We start from the raw sequence: 15828 nt of genomic DNA on the forward strand, positions 1-15828 counted from the left end.
TATATGTGTATTTTCAGTTTTTAACATTTGGAACTTGTCTGATTTGTGTGATTGTAAGTTCGAAGCAATAAATTGGGAATAAGTGTGTATTTTAGTTTTTAACATTACGTATTTGACTCCAATAAAGCGTGAACAAGTCCTTGGCATTTAGTTTTATAGTTCAGTTATCCGATCCGCTATCTGCACAAGGCAAGATATTGTCCTCGACGTTTAGTTGTCTCATGTCAATTACCCGTTTCACTCGACATTCCGTACTATAGTTTCTTATGAACTATTGTTTTACCTTGTTTATATTTCAAACTTTAAATCTAATTCATTGAAAACTTGACATTTTTCCAATACATGTTAAAGACACGGTAATGAACGCCTGTTCATTTAACATTCATTATCGTAAACCTTAAGAACATACACACTATTATTTGGAGTAGGTAATTAATCAAATGATTGAGGTTTGTAACCAATGTTGTAATAACTATCAGCCCAACCAATTAGTTTTTTGTGTGATTTTCCGATATTATAATATTTTTCAATACTATCATAACTTTTTCGATCTAGGTAAAAATATGTACAATTTTATGGGGCCCCGCGCCGGGTAAGCATCTCTTCCTGAATTAATCCGCTTGTGAAATATGTATCAAATATTAGAAGTAGTAAAGTAATTTTATTCAATTTGAGTAAAAATGTATGAAAAATAGCTTCAAATGACCGTTTCAAGGCGGTAATCCAATCATAGATAGGTAAATACATGCTGATGCGTATGTGGTCTGTTTGTGGTGTTTATATTTATGCATGTGGTATATATACGTTTGTGTCCATAGTTCAGAGTCGTTACGGACCTTATTTTGTGGTGTTTTTATGTATGCATGTGGTGCATATACGTTTGTGTCCAAAGTTCAGAATCGTTACGGCCTTGAAATTGCTATTTTTAAGTTTTGACGTATATTCTACGAAATATATGATAACAATTGATACAATTATTTCAGGGGATATGGCTAAGATTAACTACGGATTCGAGGAGCAACACAAGCTTTTCTAAAAAAATTGCAGTCAAAATGATCAAATATTTATATAAACAAATATTAACACCTCAACTTCCAGTCTTTAAATTGCCTTTCGGCAATTGCAATAATCATCCGATGGACGCAACATCTACGGATATGCTTAAACATTTATACTTAAAATTGATGATCTTGTTATTGGTTTAAGTGTGTCAGCAGGCCACGAAAAACTTGTTGAACGCGTCAATTTATGATTTATTATGATATTGTTGCCACAGGCAATTCCACTTTACGTTAACAACAAAACTATGAAGTTGTTTTTTTCCCGGTTTGTTATGATGTCACATGACAAAATGTTTCCGGTAACGGTCGGGTCGTTCTGTTTTCATAATGGGTGAGAAAGAATTGCTGAATTGTTTTTTTAATGGCATTTAGTATTATTTTAACAATTCTGTAAAAAAAAACTTTTGGTGTAAAATTATAAGTAATGAAGTGTGTGATTGATGTCATTTTCGGGGATATAAATGCAGTTCGGCTGGTTTAAGTACGCGTGGAGAGACTATAACCAGCCCAACTGCGATCATATCCCGATAATGACATCAACCACGCCTACTCATTTCTTAAATGCACCAGAATCAACCAGTTTACTTTTACATCGCCAAAATCTTCTTGAATGATGTCACTTGCCCCCATATCTTAATTGTAGCCTAAATCTTTCGGTTCCAGTGTAAGGGATGCATGTCCAAAGTGTGGTCCCTCTAACTTCAAATCCTTTACTCGCCGCTTGTTTTTGACCTGCATTCATGATAGTGACACTATGGTTAAAGTGCACAGACTTGACCTGCATCTATGATAGTAAAACCATGGTTAAAGTGCACAGATTTGACCTGCATCACTGACAGTGACACTATGGTTAAAGTTCACAGACTTGACATGATAGTGACACTATGGTTAAAGTGCACAGACTTGACCTGCATCTATGATGGTGAAACTATGGTTAATGTGCACAGACTTGACATTCATCCATGATTGTGACACTATGGTTAAAGTACACAGACTTGACATGCATATATTATAGTGACATTATGGTTAAAGTGCACAGACTTGAAATGTATCCATTATAGTGACACTATGGTTAAAGTGCACAGACTAGATATACATCCATGATAGTGACACTACGGTTAAAGTGCACAGACTTGACCTGCATCCTTATAGTGACACTATGTTTAAAGTGCACAGACTTGACATGCATCCATTAAAGTGACACTTTGGTTCAAGTATACAGACTTGACATGCATCCATGATAGTGCACTCGGATATCTCGACTTTCTGGTTGTGTCGACTGTTTTCCCTGGTCCCGAATTTATTCCTTCTTATTAAATATTAAATCAATCTGCTTGTGTCGATTCTTCTATCTCGATTTTTTCATTATGTCGACCTCCTATTTCAGTCCGTGTCGTCGAATTGCACACATTGTCTGTGTTATTTATGCCAACTGTAGATCGAGTTGTAGGGGCGAACATTTTCATGAGGGTTTGCGGCATGTCGCTGAATTACCGTGCGTGTCAAAACAACAAACTGTCATAATTTGAGGATAAGTGGTAAGTGTGAGTAATTAAAATATAATCAAAATGTCAAATGTTAGCTCCACTGCTCTGGTTGACCAATTCAGAGAAGTACCCTGTACAAAATCCGGGGGATATCTGGATCGGCCATAGGAAGTAAGGGTTCTAAACGTTATAAATTGGGGACCGGGGAAAAAAGGCGACACAACCGGAAAGTCGAGATATCCGACGTCGATAAAGAGAGTTTGGACTAAATTTATGGCAAAATTTTGGCAGATCAACAAACATAGAGATACATTTTACAGTGAGTTATAATCATTTAATATGATTGACTTTAAGGCATTGACGCCAAAATCAGCCAATCCCAGACAACTCATTAATAAAGTGTCAAAACTGATATTATGTGTGAACCAAAAAGGCAGTCGAACATTCATTTCAGTATATTTCCAGTTATTTGATCGAATATAGGTTTAATCCAAATGAACAATCTAAATAAGTTCGTTTTTGTATGTTAAAGAAGCGCATACCGTGGCCTTTGTTAATGATGAAATCTGATCTCTCCTTTCTTTGTTTAGAATTATGAAGTATAGTATTTATATAAGCATAATTATAGAAGAGCATTGACATTATGTGTGCGGCTTCAGAAATAATAATTAGTTAAAATTCGATTTAGTGAGAAATATGGAAAGAAGGGATTTTGTTTAATCAGTAAGTAACTTTACATTCTGATATGTGTGTTAGTTGCTTATTAAGTTTAGCAGTTGACGATTCCGTCTGTTAATATCATAATATGAACTTTAAATATAAACATTTTTTTATCGGCGCAAGTTTTAATCTGCTTTATATCGTACTTTAATTTGAAAAAGGTGGATTTTTTCGTTCATTTAATACATATGTGTATCAAAAACAATATGACAATTATATATAGAACGTTTACCTCTGTTATCAGTGCTATAATTGGTACGATGCTTAACACATTTGCAGTATGATGATATAGAGATAAAGTGCCAATGCATATTAAAGATGAAGACGGATGGGTTCATGTTTAACCAAACACACCTCAGCTTATCTATGGTGTGGCTGCTCATAGTTTATGAGTATAAAGCAATATCATTAAACACTTACAGTAAGCTACACTATTCTGAGGCAGCTAGTGTATGAATGACTACTAGTGGGATCTAAAAGCATACCATTACAAAACTACATCAGTCTTGTTCGTGGTAAGACATAGGAAAACTTAGAATGAATAAATATTATTTTAAAACGACGTTGCCTTAACCATTTGCAGAACGCACAATAGTGTATAATTGGATGTATGTTATATTAAACTGATTGAGTTTAGTAGTATTATATAATTATTCATTTATATCGTTGCTTACGTCTTTGGCAATAAAACTCGTCCCAAGCAAGATGTTGAACTCACATTTGTTATATGTCGATGTACGTCTGTGTTACTAACACTCGTCCATGGTATTGTATCTGATGCAAGTTTGTGATATTTCGCTGTACGTATTTGGTAATAATTTTCGTCCATATTATCGTATCCGATGCAAGTTTGTTATATATAGTTGTACTTCATTTAATAATAACACTTGTCCATGGTATCGTATCTCATGCAAGTTTGTGATATTTCGCTGTGCGTATTTGGTAATAATTTTGGTCCATAGTATCGTATCTCATGAAAGTTAGTGATATATAGCTGCACGTCATTTAATAATAACACTTGTCCATGGTATCGTATCTGATGCAAGTTTCTGATATGTCGCTATACGCCCTTGGTTCTTATCTTCGTCCATAGTATCACATCTGATGCAAGTTCATGATATGTCGCTATACGTCCTTGGTTCTAATCATCGTCCATAGTATCAGATCTGATGCAAATTAGTGATATATCACTGAATGTATTTAGTAAAAATACTCGTCCATAGTATCAGATCTGATGCAAATTTGTGATATATCGTTGTACGTATTTAGTAATAATACTCGTTCATAGTATAAGATACGATGAAAGTTTCTGATATATCTCTGTACGTATTTGGTAATAATACTCGTCCACAGTATAGGATATGATGCAAATTTGTGATATATCGCAGTACGTCTTTGGTAATAATACTCGTCCATGGTATCGTATCAGATGCAAGCGTTGTCTGGATTATTATAAGTGTTCGGTAATAATACTCTTCCTCCAAACTACATCTGATGAAAGTTTGTGACGTATAGCTAAACATCTTTGGTAATAACACTCGTCCATAGTATCATATCGGATGTAAGTTTGTGATATATCGCTGGTCATATTTCTCAATAATATCTATCAGATGCAAATTCATGAAACTTCCTTGACGTTAATATATGTCCCCAGTATCACATCAGATGGAAGTATGTAATAGATATATCGCGGTTCTTCGTTTGAATTAATGCTCGTTACGATGTTTGTGATAAATGGCTTGACGTCTTAAAATAATAGCCATATTATGCAAGCTTGTAAGATGTCTTTGGAAATGATAGTCAGTAGATGCAAGTTTGTGATATGTCACTGTACGTCTTTGGAAATGATAGCCATTAGGTGCAAGTCTGTGATATGTCACTGTACGTCTTTGGAAATGATAGACATTAGATGCAAGTTTGTGATAATAGCCGTCTGCTGCAAGAGTGCATCAACTGTACAACTCAGGTTTAAAATGTTTACATCCTTATATAAGTATTGCCGATGTGTGGATGTCCTATTTACATTTAAGTATTATCTTAAACTTGTTGGATCTCTTGCTTTCTGTAAGTGTTCAGTTGGATAAATGTCATTGTAAAAAATGTCAGTATATAGGTCTGAATTACAAATGTATCCAAAATACATTAATTTCTGTGAACTACAAATTACTTGATCGAATATTGTTCAGGGACAAATGAGCATACACAATATTAATTTTCAACGGTGAACATAGTATACAAATTCTTTCATGGTTCTCAGTCCGTTGTAGATTTAAAGACAGCGCACAGCTAAGCTTTTGTTAGGAACGAAATATGATATAACTTCGTTGTATAGGATTGTGGAGTTCAATAATAAAATAATGTTATTCATAATGTAATTTCCGAGGTCAAATAACTCGACCTATATAAGGTCACCTAATTAATGAGTATTTAATAAATCGAATAAAACGTATGCAACGATATTTTGATTATAACCATAGTAATATCTACCTTACAATATAATTGTGATATTTATGATTATTGCAAATATCGTCTTACAATGAGATCAAAAATATTTCACCGTCCGTCCATTCCGTCGGTTTCAATAAAAATAATTGTTTTGTTTTTTTTAAATACAAATAGGTTGACGACAACTGCATAGCAAACCGTATATAGTGGGTGAAGTATTTAATAAGCCAGTAATTCCAAATAACTTGTTTTTAAAAACGGTTAGTAAAACAAAAACAATTGGACACAGAATTGAATAATTTACCGTATTCCCGTATTGGAGTGAGTTTCGACAGCCAAATGGTCAATTCCTTGAATTCCGTATTTGGCGAGTTGAGTAGTCGAATGATCAATTCCTTGAATTCCGTATTTGGCGAAGTGAGTATCCCAATGGTCAATTCCTTGAGTCCCGCATTAGGGTGAGTTCCGACAGCCAAATGGTCAATTCCTTGAATTCTGTATTTGGCAAGTTGAGTAGTCGAATAGACATTTCCTTGAATTCCGAAAGAGGTTGAATTCCGCATTTGGCAAGTTAAGTAGCCAAATGGTTATTTTTTTTGAATCTCGTATTTGACGAGTTGAGAAGTCAAATGGTCAATTCCTTGAATTCCGTATTGAGGTGAGTTCCGTATTTTGCGAGTTAAGTAGCCAATTTATGGCCAATTATATAGGTTGATTTCCGTATTTGGCAAGTTGAGTAGCCAAATGGTCAATTATTTCAATTCCGTAATTGGCGAGTTACGTAGTCAAATGGTCAATTCCTTGAATTCTGTATTAGGGTTAGTTCCGTATTTGGCAAATTGAGTAGCCAAATGGTGAATTCCTTTAATCCCGTATTTGGCGAGTTAAGCAGTCAAACGGTCAATTATTTGAATTTCGTATTAGGGTGAGTTCCGTATTTGGCGAGTTGAGTAGACGACTGGCCAATTCTTTGAATCCCGTATTAAGGTGAGTTCCGTATTTTGCAAGTTGAGTAGCCAAATGGTAAATTTCTTGAATTCCAAATTTGGCGAGTTGAGTAGTCATATGGTCAATTCCTTGAATTCCTTATTAGGAAGAGTTCCGTATGTGGCGAGTTGAGTAGTCAAATGATCAATTCCTTGAATTCCGTATTAGGGTGAGTTCCGTATGTGGCGAGTGGAGTAGCCAAATGGTCAATTACTTGAATTCCGTTTTTGGCGAGTTGAGTAGTCAAATTGTAAATTCCTTGAATTCCGTATTTGGCGAGTTGAGTATCCCTAGGGCAGTTACTTGAGTCCCGCATTAGGGTGAGTTCCGACAGCCAAATGGTCAATTCCTAGAATTCCTTTTTTGGCGAGATGATTAGTCAAATGGTAAATTCTTTGAATTGCGTATTTGGCAAGTTGAGTAGCCAAATGGCCAGTTCTTTAAATTCCGTATTTGGCGAGTTGAGTAGCCAAATGGTCAATTCCTTGAATTCTGAATTAAGGTGAGTTCCGTATCTTGCAAGTTGAGTATCCAATTTATGGCCAATTCTTTGATTTCCATATTTGGCGAATTAAGTAGTCAAATGGTTAATTCCGTCAATTCCGTATTAGGGTGAGTTCCGTATGTGGCGAGTTGAGTAGTCAAATGGTCAATTCCTTCGATTCCGTATATGGGTAAGATCAGTATGTGGCGAGTTGAGTAGTTAAATGAACAATTCCGAAAATTCCGTATTTTGCGAGTTGAGTAGCCAAATGGTCAATATCTTGAATTCCATATTTGGCGAATTGAGTAGTCAAATGGTCAATTCCTTGAATTTCGTATTTGGCGAGTTGAGCAGCGAAATTTTCATTTGTTTGAACTCCGTGTTTGGCGAGTTGAGTAATCAAATGGTCAATTCCTTGAATTTCGTATTAGGGTGAGTTCCGTATTTGGCGAGTTGAGTAGCCAAATGGTTAATTCCTTGAATACCATATTAGAGTGATCTCAGTATTTGGCGAGTTGAGTAGCCAAATGGTCAATTTCTTGAATTCCGTTTAAGGGTGATCTCCGTATTTGGCGAGTTGAGTAGCCAAATTGTCAATTCCTTGAATTCCGTATTAGGGTGATCTCTGTATTTGGCGAGTTGAGTAGCCAAATGGTCAATTTATATAATTCCGTATTTGGCGAGTTGAGTAGCAAAATGATCAATTCCTTGAATTCCGTATTAGGATGAGTTCACTATTTGGCGAGTTGAGTAGCAAAATAGTCAATTCCTTGAATCGCGCTTTTGTCGATTTGAGTAGCCAATCAAAACGGCAGAAACTCGCATTTGCCGACTTTGGTCCGACACGGCGATCTTTGGCATATATTGTCATCAATTATTATATTATTCCAGTATTGCGTCAAATGCGTGACAGTTAATGAATGATATATGAACAACACTAAAAGACCATTCGCATTTTATATGTGTGCGGAATCAGAACAAACATTAATCAAATACCCGATTTAGTGGAACAGTTGGAAGGAACGGACTTTGTATCAATAGTAAGTAAGTTTATACTCTGCTACGAGTGTTATTATTTATTTAGTTAATCAGTAATCGATTATGTAACTTTATATGAACTTTAAATACTTACTCGTTCCTAGCGGCGCAAATTACCAGCCCCTTTATTTCGCACTTTATTATCACAATGTTGTCTTGATTGATTAAATTAATGGATCATTGAATTGGTGTCATAATAAACTTGGTGTTTATATGTTTCGTTCTATTGAAATAGATATTCGTTTCGTTTAGTTGAGCAGCGGCAAATTCCATTGTATTATTGAACACAGTTGATAACATGCCACAACCTTTTTTAAACTTGATGAAATATATTAATATTCAGGGACTGTTTTGATCATCTATAAGTCCTTTTGTATCATTTGTCTAAGTAAACTTACACATGTAGGTAAGAATACTTAGGTAAATTGACAGACTCAATGTCCGATTTATTGTTCAGTGAAATTACTGCTCTGCTTTATTAAACTAAGCTATGTCAAAAATTAACTTGTTTTTCTTAATCCATAGTACACAAACACGCAGACACGCATGAACGCATAAACTCACAAATAACCACATACATTGTACATCACGTGTAGATATGTACATTATTTATGTAAAATTCTTAGATATTCAGATGCATATGTTATATGTATGATGATTTCAATAGAAGACATGCAGGATCATTAGGGCAAAACATAAAGCAGATCTCCTATTGTAATCACTCTGTATGTTATAAATAGTAATTACCAAGTGAATTTGTTTCACCTGTCATTCCGTCGTTTGCACATATGCTAACGATATACTGCGTCATCAGGACCCGTGATAGAGGTTCTCCTATAGTAACTACCCTGCCTACTTGTCCGGACCGCATATACGATTTCATTAAGACTTGCTACAGAGGGTCTCCCTTAGAAATTACCTAGTCTATGTGTTCCGTCCAAATGACTGAAGACAGCGGCTCTCCTATAGTAATTACACTTTAATATGTTCCGTCCGTCTATCCGTCGTTTGCACATGTACATTGACATGCGTACTCCTTAGGACTTATGAAAGCAACTATCTTATAGTAATAAGCCTGTTTATTTGTCCAGTCGGTCCATCCGTCGTCTGCACATTTGGTAAAGACATGAGGCGTAATAAGGACTTGTGAAAGAAACTTTCCTATAGTAATAAGCCTGTCTATTTGTCCCGTTCGTCCATCCGTCGTCTGCACATTTGGTAAAGACATGGGGCGTAGGAAGCACTTGTGAAAGAGACTCTCCTATAGTAATTAATCTGTCTATTTGTCCCGTCTGCCAATCCGTCGTCTGTCCATTTGGTACAGACATGAGGCGTAATAAGGACTTGTGAAAGAGTCTCTCCTATAGTAATTTACCTGTCTATTTGTCCCGTCTGTCCATCCGTCGTCTGCACATTTGGTACAGACATGAGGCGTAATAAGGACTTGTGAAAGAGACTATCCTATAGTAATTAACCTGTCTTTTTGTCCCGTCTGTCCATCCGTCGTCTGCACATTTGGTACAGACATGAGGCGTAATATGGACTTGTGAAAAAGACTCTCCTATAGTAATTAACATGTCTATTTGTCTCGTCGGTCCATCCGTCGTCTGCACATTTGGTACAGACATGGGGCGTAATAAGGACTTGTGAAAGAGACTCTCCTATAGTAATTAACCTGTCTATTTGTCCCGACCGTCCATCCGTCGTCTGCACATTTGGTACAGACATGAGGCGTAATAAGGACTTGTGAAAGAGCTTCTCCTATAGTTATTAACCTGTCTATTTGTCCCGTCTGTCAATCCGTCGTCTGCACATTTGGTACAGACATGAGGCGTGATAAGGACTTGTGAAAGAGACCCTCCTATAGAAATTAACCTGTCTATTTGTCCCGTCTGTCCATCCGTCGTCTGCACATTTGGTACAAACAGGGAACGTAATAAGGACTTGTGAAAGAGACTCTCCTATAGTAATAAGCCTGTCTATTTGTCCCGTCTGTCCATCCGTCGTTTGAACATTTGGTACAGACATGAGGCGTAATAAGGACTTGTGAAAGAGACCCTCCTATTGTAATTAACCTGTCTATTTGTCCCGTTTGTCCATCCGTCGTCTGCACATTTGGCTGCCTATTTGTCCCGTCTGTCCATCCTTCGTGTGCACATTTGGTACATACATGGGGCGTTATAAGGACTTGTGAAAGAAACTACCCTATAGTAATAAGCCTGTCTATTTGTCCCGTCTGTCCATCCTTCGTCTGCACATTTGGTACATATATGGGGCGTAATAAGGACTTGTGAAAGAGACTATCTTATAGTAATTAACCTGTCTATTTGTCCCGTCTGTCCTTCCGTCGTCTGTACATTTGGTACATACATGGGGCGTAATAAGGACTTGTGAAAGAAACTACCCTATAGTAATAAGCCTGTCTATTTGTCCCGTCTGTCCATCCGTCGTCTGCACATATGGTACATACATGAGGCGTTATAAGGACTTGTGAAAAAGACTTCCCTATAGTAATAAGCCTGTCTATTTGTCCCGTCTGTCCATCCGTCGTCTGCACATTTGGTACAGACATGAGGCGTAATAAGGACTTGTGAAAGAGACAATCCTATAGTAATTAACCTTTCTATTTGTCTCGTCTGTCCATCCGTCGTCTGCACATTTGGTACAGACATGAGGCGTAATAAGGACTTGTGAAAGAGACTCTCCTATAGTTATTATCATGTCTATTTGTCTCATTTGTCCATCCGTCGTCTGCACATTTGGTACAGACATGAGGCGTGATAAGGACTTGTGAAAGAGACCCTCCTATAGAAATTAACCTGTCTATTTGTCCCGTCTGTCCATCCGTCGTCTGCACATTTGGTACAAACAGGGAACGTAATAAGGACTTGTGAAAGAGACTCTCCTATAGTAATAAGCCTGTCTATTTGTCCCGTCTGTCCATCCGTCGTTTGAACATTTGGTACAGACATGAGGCGTAATAAGGACTTGTGAAAGAGACCCTCCTATTGTAATTAACCTGTCTATTTGTCCCGTTTGTCCATCCGTCGTCTGCACATTTGGCTGCCTATTTGTCCCGTCTGTCCATCCTTCGTGTGCACATTTGGTACATACATGGGGCGTTATAAGGACTTGTGAAAGAAACTACCCTATAGTAATAAGCCTGTCTATTTGTCCCGTCTGTCCATCCTTCGTCTGCACATTTGGTACATATATGGGGCGTAATAAGGACTTGTGAAAGAGACTATCTTATAGTAATTAACCTGTCTATTTGTCCCGTCTGTCCTTCCGTCGTCTGTACATTTGGTACATACATGGGGCGTAATAAGGACTTGTGAAAGAAACTACCCTATAGTAATAAGCCTGTCTATTTGTCCCGTCTGTCCATCCGTCGTCTGCACATATGGTACATACATGAGGCGTTATAAGGACTTGTGAAAAAGACTCTCCTATAGTAATAAGCCTGTCTATTTGTCCCGTCTGTCCATCCGTCGTCTGCACATTTGGTACAGACATGAGGCGTAATAAGGACTTGTGAAAGAGACAATCCTATAGTAATTAACCTTTCTATTTGTCTCGTCTGTCCATCCGTCGTCTGCACATTTGGTACAGACATGAGGCGTAATAAGGACTTGTGAAAGAGACTCTCCTATAGTTATTATCATGTCTATTTGTCTCATTTGTCCATCCGTCGTCTGCACATTTGGTACAGACATGGGGCGTAATAAGGACTTGTGAAAGAGACTTCCCTATAGTAATAAGCCTGTCTATTTGTCCCGTCCGTCCATCCGTCGTTTGCACATTTGGTAAAGACATGAGGCGTAATAAGGACTTGTGAAAGAGAATCTCCTATAGTAATTAACATGTCAATTGGTCCCGTCTGTCAATCCGTCGTCTGCACATTTGGTACAGACATGAAGCGTAATAAGGACTTGTGAAAGAGACTCTCCTATAGTAATTAACCTGTCTATTTGTCCCGTCTGTCCATCCGTCGTCTGCACATTTGGTACAGACATGGGGCGTAATAAGGACTTGTGAAAGAGACTCTCCTATAGTAATAAGCCTGTCTATTTGTCCCGTCCGTCCATCCGTCGTTTGCACATTTGGTACAGACATGAGGCGTAATAAGGACTTGTGAAAGAGACCCTCCTATAGTAATTAACCTGTCTATTTGTCCCGTTTGTACATCCGTCGTCTGCACATTTGGCTGTCTATTTGTCCCGTCTGTCCATCCTTCGTCTGCAAATTGGTACATACATGGGGCGTTATAAGGACTTGTGAAAGAAACTACCCTATATTAATAAGCCTGTCTATTTGTCCCGTCTGCCCATCCGTCGTCTGCACATTTGGTACATACATGGGGCGTTATAAGGAATTGTGAAAGAAACTACCCTATAGTAATAAGCCTGTCTATTTGTCCCGTCTGTCCATCCGTCGTCTGCACATTTGGTACATACATGGGGCGTAATAAGGACTTGTGAAAGAAACTTCCCTATAGTAATAAGCCTGTCTATTTGTCCTGTCTGTCCATCCGTCGTCTGCACATTTGGTACATACATGGGGCGTAATAAGGACTTGTGAAAGAAACTACACTATAGTAATAAGCCTGTCTATTTGTCCCGTCTGTCAATCCGTCGTCTGCACATTTGGTACAGACATGAGGGGTAATAAGGACTTGTGAAAGAGACTCTCCTATAGTAATTAACCTGTCTATTTGTCCCGTCTGTCCATCCGTCGTCTGCACATTTCGTACAGACATAAGGCGTAATAAGAACTTGTGAAAGAGACTCTCCTATAGAAATTAACCTTTCTATTTGTCCCGTCTGTCCATCCGTCGTCTGAACATTTGGTACAGACATGGGGCGTAATAAGGACTTGTGAAAGAGACTCTCCTATAGAAATTAACCTTTCTATTTGTCTCGTCTGTCCTTCCGTCGTCTGCACATTTGGTATAGACATGGAGCGTAATAAGGACATGTGAAAGAGACTCTCCAATAGTAATTGACCTGTCTATTAGTCCCGTCCGTCCATCCGTCGTTTGCACATTTGGTACAGACATGAGGCGTAATAAGGACTTGTGAAAGAGACTCTCCTATAGTAATTAACCTGTCTATTTGTCCCGTCTGTCAATCCGTCGTCTGCACATTTGGTACAGACATGAGGCGTAATAAGGACTTGTGAAAGAGACTCTCCTATAGTAATTAACCTGTCTATTTGTCCCGTCTGTCCATCCGTCGTCTGCACATTTGGTACAGACATGGGGCGTAATAAGGACTTGTGAAAGAGACTCTCCTATAAAAATAAGCCTGTCTATTTGTCCCGTCCGTCCATCCGTCGTTTATACATTTGGTACAGACATGAGGCGTAATAAGGGCTTGTGAAAGAGACCCTCATATAGTAATTAACCTGTCTATTTGTCCCGTTTGTTCATCCGTCGTCTGCACATTAGGCTGTCTATTTGTCCCGTCTGTCCATCCTTCGTCTGCACATTTGGTACATACATGTGGCGTTATAAGGGCTTGTGAAAGAAACTACCCTATAGTAATAAGCCTGTCTATATGTCCCGTCTGTCCATTCGTCGTCTGCACATTTGGTACATACATTGGGCTTAATAAGGACTTGAGAAAGAGACTCTCCTATAGTAATTGACCTGTCAATTAGTCCCGTCCGTCCATCCGTCGTCTGCACATTTGGTACATACATGATGCGGAATAAGGACTTGTGAAATAGACTCTCCTATAGTAATTAACCTGTCTTTTTGTCCCGTCTGTCCATCCGTCGTCTGCACATTTGGTACAGACATGAGGCGTAATATGGACTTGTGAAAAAGACTCTCCTATAGTAATTAACATGTCTATTTGTCTCGTCGGTCCATCCGTCGTCTGCACATTTGGTACAGACATGAGGCGTAATAAGGACTTGTGAAAGAGACTCTCCTATAGTAATTAACCTGTCTATTTGTCCCGTCTGTCCATCCGTCGTCTGCACATTTGGTACAGACATGGGGCGTAATAAGGACTTGTGAAAGAGACTCTCCTATAAAAATAAGCCTGTCTATTTGTCCCGTCCGTCCATCCGTCGTTTATACATTTGGTACAGACATGAGGCGTAATAAGGGCTTGTGAAAGAGACCCTCATATAGTAATTAACCTGTCTATTTGTCCCGTTTGTTCATCCGTCGTCTGCACATTAGGCTGTCTATTTGTCCCGTCTGTCCATCCTTCGTCTGCACATTTGGTACATACATGTGGCGTTATAAGGGCTTGTGAAAGAAACTACCCTATAGTAATAAGCCTGTCTATATGTCCCGTCTGTCCATTCGTCGTCTGCACATTTGGTACATACATTGGGCTTAATAAGGACTTGAGAAAGAGACTCTCCTATAGTAATTGACCTGTCAATTAGTCCCGTCCGTCCATCCGTCGTCTGCACATTTGGTACATACATGATGCAGAATAAGGACTTGTGAAATAGACTCTCCTATAGTAATTAACCTGTCTATTTGTCCCGCCTGTCAATCCGCAGTCTGCACATTTGGTACAGACATGAGGCGTGATAAGGACTTGTGAAAGAGACCCTCCTATAGTAATTAACCTGTCTATTTGTCCCGTCTGTCCATCCGTCGTTTGCACATTTGGTACAGACATGAGGCGTAATAAGGACTTGAGAAAGAGACCCTCCTATTGTAATTAACCTGTCTATTTGTCCCGTTTGTCCATCCGTCGTCTGCACATTTGGCTGCCTATTTGTCCCGTCTGTCCATCCTTCGTTTGCACATTTGGTACATACATGGGGCGTTATAAGGACTTGTGAAAGAAACTACCCTATAGTAATAAGCCTGTCTATTTGTCCCGTCTGTCCATCCTTCGTCTGCACATTTGGTACATATATGGGGCGTAATAAGGACTTGTGAAAGAGACTATCTTATAGTAATTAACCTGTCTATTTGTCCCGTCTGTCCTTCCGTCGTCTGCACATTTGGTACATACATGGGGCGTAATAAGGACTTGTGAAAGAAACTACCCTATAGTAATAAGCCTGTCTATTTGTCCCGTCTGTCCATCCGTCGTCTGCACATTTGGTACATACATGAGGCGGTATAAGGACTTGTGAAAAAGACTCTCCTATAGTAATAAGCCTGTCTATTTGTCCCGTCTGTCCATCCGTCGTCTGCACATTTGGTACAGACATGAGGCGTAATAAGGACTTGTGAAAGAGACAATCCTATAGTAATTAACCTTTCTATTTGTCTCGTCTGTCCATCCGTCGTCTGCACATTTGGTACAGACATGAGGCGTAATAAGGACTTGTGAAAGAGACTCTCCTATAGTAATTATCATGTCTATTTGTCTCATTTGTCCATCCGTCGTCTGCACATTTGGTACAGACATGGGGCGTAATAAGGACTTGTGAAAGAGACTTCCCTATAGTAATAAGCCTGTCTATTTGTCCCGTCCGTCCATCCGTCGTTTGCACATTTGGTAAAGACATGAGGCGTAATAAGGACTTGTGAAAGAGAATCTCCTATAGTAATTAACATGTCAATTTGTCCCGTCTGTCAATCCGTCGTCTGCACATTTGGTACAGACATGAGGCGTAATAAGGA

At 38.5% G+C, this 15828-nt stretch overlaps 1 protein-coding gene across 1 annotated transcript in view; it reads left to right on the forward strand.

Moving 5' to 3' along the window:
- The first annotated feature begins 3190 nt into the window (after positions 1 to 3190).
- Positions 3191 to 15828, forward strand: part of LOC128222546 (uncharacterized) — a 53729-nt gene continuing 41091 nt past the window's right edge. The window contains exon 1 of the mRNA XM_052931607.1: positions 3191 to 3271. The gene's annotated coding sequence lies outside the window, so the exon portion shown is untranslated. The remainder of the gene's footprint in view (positions 3272 to 15828) is intronic.

Source organism: Mya arenaria, chromosome 16, assembly GCF_026914265.1.
Source record: "Mya arenaria isolate MELC-2E11 chromosome 16, ASM2691426v1".
In the NCBI taxonomy this organism is placed as follows: domain Eukaryota; kingdom Metazoa; phylum Mollusca; class Bivalvia; order Myida; family Myidae; genus Mya; species Mya arenaria.